The 5,502-nt window shown below is 57.6% G+C and overlaps 1 non-coding gene across 1 annotated transcript; it reads right to left on the bottom strand.

Moving 5' to 3' along the window:
• Positions 1–3,354: 3,354 nt before the first annotated feature.
• On the bottom strand, positions 3,355–3,436 carry TRNAL-CAG. Its single transcript has one exon. It is a non-coding gene; the product is annotated as a tRNA-Leu (tRNA).
• Between the last annotated feature and the right edge of the window lie 2,066 nt (positions 3,437–5,502).

The raw sequence follows: 5,502 nt of genomic DNA, 5'->3' as shown, positions 1-5,502 counted from the left end.
GAGCTCTGTGTCTGTAAATAAAATGGCAGTTTAGTTAGCTGTCTGCTCTCTGGCCTCAAGTGATTTCTTCCTAAACCGGCTGCCCCCAAGGATATAACACCCCCCTCCTCCCTCAGTGTCAGACTGGGGGGGGGAGGCCTGGCAGCCCCCTCCTCAGCCACAGTCTGTGTGTGTCACAGCAGCCCCCTGCTCACTCCCCCGTGGAGCCCCGAGCGGGGTGAGCTGGGCCTCTGCTTGGTTTGATCCCTGAAGGGGTTTCTGGGCACTAACTGGGACCCCACGTTTCTCCTCACTTGAGGAAATCCCTGTGAAACTCCCCCTTTCCCTGTGTCTTTTTCACACCCTCTGCCAGAGCCATTCCCCACGTTTTCTCCAGTTCGGCTGGCAGCAAGTCCAGCGCGAGGGGACGGGAGAGCTGCGATTTCCGGCTGTCGTGTTATGGCGGGATTGCTGCTAGGAAGTGACAGAACCGGCTAATTCTGAGGAACAAACAGGGGGACGGGGCAGCGCTACAGAGTCAGGGAGTCAGGGGTGAACGTCACTTCAAGGACTTACCGGTACGCGGGAGTCCTGAGCGGGGGGCGGGGCCTGGACCGGAAAGGGCGGGGCCTCGGGTGGAAGAGGCGGGGCTGTTAGAGCCCCAGGCCCTTTGAATCGAGATTTAAAGGGCCCAGGGCTCCAACTGCAGTAGAAGCGGCTGGGAGCCCTGGGCCCTTTAAATCACCGCCAGAGCTACCAGCTGCGGAGGCTGCTGGGAGCCCCAGAGCTTGGGGCCATTCAAAGGGCCCAGGACTCTGGCGGCTGCTACCACAGCAGAGCCCTGCACCCTTTAAATGGCCGCCCGAGCCCTGCTGCTGGAGCCCCCGGGGCAGCGGCCGGGGTCTCCAGGGGTGATTTAAAGGGCCCAGGGCTACGGGCACGGCCGAGCTTACTCTCACTTCTGCAGGGAGCCAACTGGAGCAAATACAGGAAGGATTTCTAGCAAGGGCGCCGTGTAACTAACCAGAATGAAGAATATTCTCTGCCCCCCTCGTCTAACTCTGGGCCTGACTCTCTCCCGTGCTGAGGCCCCTCGCCCTGTCTCTGGCCGTGTCCGGGGGCTTTATGCCCCGGTAGAGCCCCGAAGGTAAAGGTGTGAGGTAGCCTCAGCCCCAACAAGACTCAGGCCCATGTCACTTTCATCCTGGGTTTCAGATGAGTGACCCCTAGAAGTTGGGGGGCCACCGGTGCCCAGACCATGGCCCGGCCACAAAGGCCCCGCCCCTGCTCATCCTCGTCCCCCGAGGCCCCGCCCACTTGCTGTTCACTGCCCTCCGCCCCCTCCCCCCAGACCTCCTACCTGACCCTCACTCTTCCCCCAAGACTCCACTCACCTGCTGCTTTCTCCTCTCTGCCCCTTTCCCCTAAGGGGGGCTGCCAGGGGCCATGGGGCCAGGCACCCATCACTTTTTCCTGCCTTAGGTGAGCGAGGGGCGGGGGGTCCCTGGGGAAGGAGGCAGAGCAGGGGCAGGAAGAGGGAGGGGGCTTGGGAGAACAGGCCCAGCGGGGGTGGGGCGCAGGCCTTGGGGGAAGAGGCAGACGGGGGATGGGAGGAGGCAGAGCAGGGCATCGGGTTAAGAGGCAGAGCGGAGCCGGGTGCAGGCTCTCAAGTGAGCTACAGACCAACAGTGGTTCATAGTAACTATTCAGCAAGTATTTTACAAGACCTAGAACATTAGGGGAAATCATGACCTGCCAAGAGGCAATTAATGGAGAGAAGTAGCCAGATCAATCCCGTACATTGGATTGGTTGTACATTGGAGTCTCCTCGCTGTCGATAGCCCCCTGCTCGGCCAATCAGCCCTGAGCCCCTCTGAGGGGCGGGAGGCTGAGGGGTCTCACCGGATGTCCCAAAGGACGGCCCAGGTCACCATCCGAGGGGATCACTCTCAGATCCAGCCCCACCTCTTGGTGAGGACCTCCCGCAATGAGAGCAATCCCCTCCCCTGCCCGCACTCCACACACCCCTCCTTGGTAGAGGGAGGGAAGCAGGGGGAAGGGGGAAAAGAAGCAGGAGAAGAGGCGAAAGGAGGGAGGAAAGAGGAAAAGGGAAACCAAAAAGGACAAACCCCAATGTCCCCAGGGATTCCAACCATCAAATCCTAGGTAGGAAATCAAATTCTGCCACCTGAAGCCAGTGTTTCCTGGGCCTAGAATGCTGCCTGCGCCAGGTGGATCAGACTGAACAGGTTCCAAACCTCTCTCAGCCTCTCACCTTGTCAAAGGGAAGTTTGTTGTCGGCACAGTCAGTGGCAGGAAAGGAGAAAACTCCACAGAGGTTCCTCCTCATGCTCACAGCTGTGAATCCTAATTCTCTCTCAGCCCCCGAGGAGAGACCTCGCAAAGGAGACTTGCGGCAGCAAAGCCAGGGGGGGGGTCTCAGAGACAGGCCTGGCCCTGCACCTCGGTCCTGCCCGGCTGATGTCGGGGTCTCTCTGTGAGGTCACCCCCTCCCCACCACCTTTGCCCAATAGGCCGAGTTCCTGCAAAAGGCCTTTGTGATGTCACTGCCACACCCACCCCTCCCCTCAAAGCTGATGTCCTGCCCCTGGCCAGCCTCGTTGGGTGTTTGAGTTGTTTCCCCTGGATCACCGCACTCAATGACTGTTCAGTCTGTGGATGGAGCCGCTACACAATAAAACATCAGTTTTTCATAAATTAGTAGCCTTAAGACCAGAAGGGACCATTAGAGCATCTAATCTGACTCCGTGCATATCCCAGCCCATCTGTGTATCACAATAGCTTCTTTTTGACTAAAGCACCTTCCTGAAAGGCCCCGCCCACTTGCTGTTCACTGCCCTCCGCCCCCTCCCCCCAGACCCCCTACCTGCCCCTCACTCTTCCCCCAAGACGCCACTCACCTGCTGCTTGCTCCTCCCTGCCCCTTTCCCCTAAGGGGGGCTGCCAGGGGGCCATGGGGCCAGGCCCCCATCACTTTTTCCTGCCTTAGGTGAGCGGGGGGTGGGGAGGGTCCTTGGGGAAGGAGGCGGAGCAGGGGCAGGAAGAGGCAGAGAGAGGGAGGGGGCTCAGGGGAAAAGGCCCAGCGGGGGTGGGGCGCAGGCCTTGGGGGAAGAGGCGGAGGGGGGATGGGAGGAGGCAGCGCAGGCGATCGGGTTAAGAGGCAGAGCGGAAAGGGGTGCAGGCTGGGCCCCCACTTCTCTGGAGCTTCGCGTCCACCACTCGAAAGATGACAATGGGCCCACGGAGGATTGACTCGCCCCACATCCCCAGTGTTCCCCCCTGCATGGGCGGCCATTTGGGGGAGGCTCAGCCACCCCTGGCCTCTTAGACAGGCTGTGGCTAAAACACAGGCCTTGCTGTGAGCAGGATTTCAACCTGCGCAGGGAAACCCTCTTGAATTCTGAGTCCAACACCTTCGCCACTCGGCCATCAGAGCTGTGACCAAAGCACCCCCTAAGGCCAGAGAAATGCCCAGGCCTGACGTCATCTGAACTGCAGAATTCAAACAGCAAACTTGGCTCCCAAAACACCAGGGGGAATTTGGGGCTCTCGGTCCTTCGCTGTGTGGTTAAGCACCAAACCAGCACCCGCCTGTGGGGTCTGTCATTGTTCCTCTCCACACTGTAACGATCGAGACAGGGAGAGGTCAGACAGTGAGGTAAAATCCAGCTCTGCCCCCCACCAGCTCCCGGCTCTATCCGCCAATGGACTGACTTTCTCGCTGGATTAAACTGTTTGTATTGGACTCTTTTCTCTATGTATAAACAGGACTAAGCCTCAACTGGACTGTCCGACAGGAGAATGGGCCACGGCTCCCTTCCCCGGACCCTGGATTTCTCACCACTTCAGAGAAACTTGTTAGTGGAAAAATGAATCACATTCAAATGACTGCAGATTATGAACCGTTTGCTGTTGCCTTGGCACATGGCCCCACCCAGCCTTTTCCCCTGAGTCAGGAATGATAATTTATTGGTTCACTCTGATTTGTTTCAGTTTTATGTTAGCATCTATTGCCACTAATTGGTCAGAGCCCGTCACTTCTGGAAGTCCGAAACGTTTCCCCCCTAGCTCCCTTCTCGGTACCTTTGATTTTCCTCAGTCTCCTTCAGAGCACCGGCTTTCCTGGCACCAATAACCAAGACTGATTTCCAGATCAGGAGACGTGTCCTCCAGCTGCTGGAACTTCCCTGTTTCACACCTAGAAAGAAACAGGTTTTTCCCCATTAATCATTATCATATTTTATTGTCGTATTTTACTCTGAATTTCTTGCCCGTGACAAATGCTGAATTGAGGGACTGGAGAATGAGTCTCTGTGTATCCAGCCACAGACTAGCTGCAGCCCCAGCAATGGCTGTGCAAGCTTCCCCGAGGTGTCCCGTCAATGTGCTTCACCCCGATTTACCGAGACTAGCTCTGGGGACAGGATGAGTTCGGTCCCGTGGGCAATTCACTCCTCGGCCTCCATGCTTTGATGGCCAATAGATTCCAATGTTCCTGCTGGTCATTGTTCTGTGGCCATCTGCCTACCTGCCACTGGACCGAGATCAGCTCCTCTCACACCAGCTCATTCCTCACCGGTCTGTGAATGGTCACCACGTCATACAGACGTTTTTTCACTCCTGCCAGGGGCAGAAGAGAACCCAGTGCCCTGGAGGTGACAGGCCCGTACTGTGTCCCCAGTCAGGGCCATCGTCCCTGCCCTGAGGTGGTGGCTGCTCTGGGGAGCTCACGCTGGCACCGGTGCAGCGGCCCTGCCGTTAGCTCTTGAGTGTAGCTGCTGAGACTCCCCACCCCCAGCGAGAGCCGTAGCCATGTTGGCAGGAGAAGCTCTCCCAGCGACATAGCCCTGCCCACACCGGCGCTTGGGTCAGTGTAACTGTGTCACTCGGGGGGTGGCTCATTCACACCCCTGAGCGACATACGTTCTACCGACACAAGGGGGCGTAGCCGCAGCCTGAGCAGAGAAGCCATTTAGAAAACAGATTTAGTTTTGTAGGAAATGCAGAAACCCGGGTTTGTAATAAACCAAAGGAGATTCCGACCCAGGTGTCACCTTCACCACGTTGCAGTTGTGCCCTGGGACAGTTGCGTTGTCTCAGCCTGTGGCCAGACTAATGGCGTGTGCAGGGGGAGGAGCCACGCCCCGTCTATGGGGCTTCTGGCATCCTCGAGGGGAGAAAGGAGAAAAGACGCTCAGTCCCCCATGCCACTCACACAGGGGGCGGGAACTTCTGTGGTCATTTAAACAGGCTCAAGGGCCCCGAAAGAGTGAAAGGTGTTAACGTGCCCCTGTCACCGTCCAACACTGAACGGGTGAAACACGGCTGGTGGTTTGGTAGAGAGACTTCAGCCCGCTTAGTGCCATGGCAAACACACCTCTCACATCCCTGCTAGTGTGTTACTGAAACACAGAGAGAAACAGAGACAGAGTTAAAGCAATGGAAATGTAAAGTAGTCAGTAAGGCTTGTCTTTAACAGCATCCCCTGTGCCCTGTCTCTTT

This window comes from Mauremys mutica, chromosome 10 (genome assembly GCF_020497125.1).
Source record: "Mauremys mutica isolate MM-2020 ecotype Southern chromosome 10, ASM2049712v1, whole genome shotgun sequence".
Lineage (NCBI taxonomy): Eukaryota > Metazoa > Chordata > Testudines > Geoemydidae > Mauremys > Mauremys mutica.
Note: the sequence above shows the minus strand (reverse complement) of the source record. Positions and strands in the feature narration are given on the sequence as shown.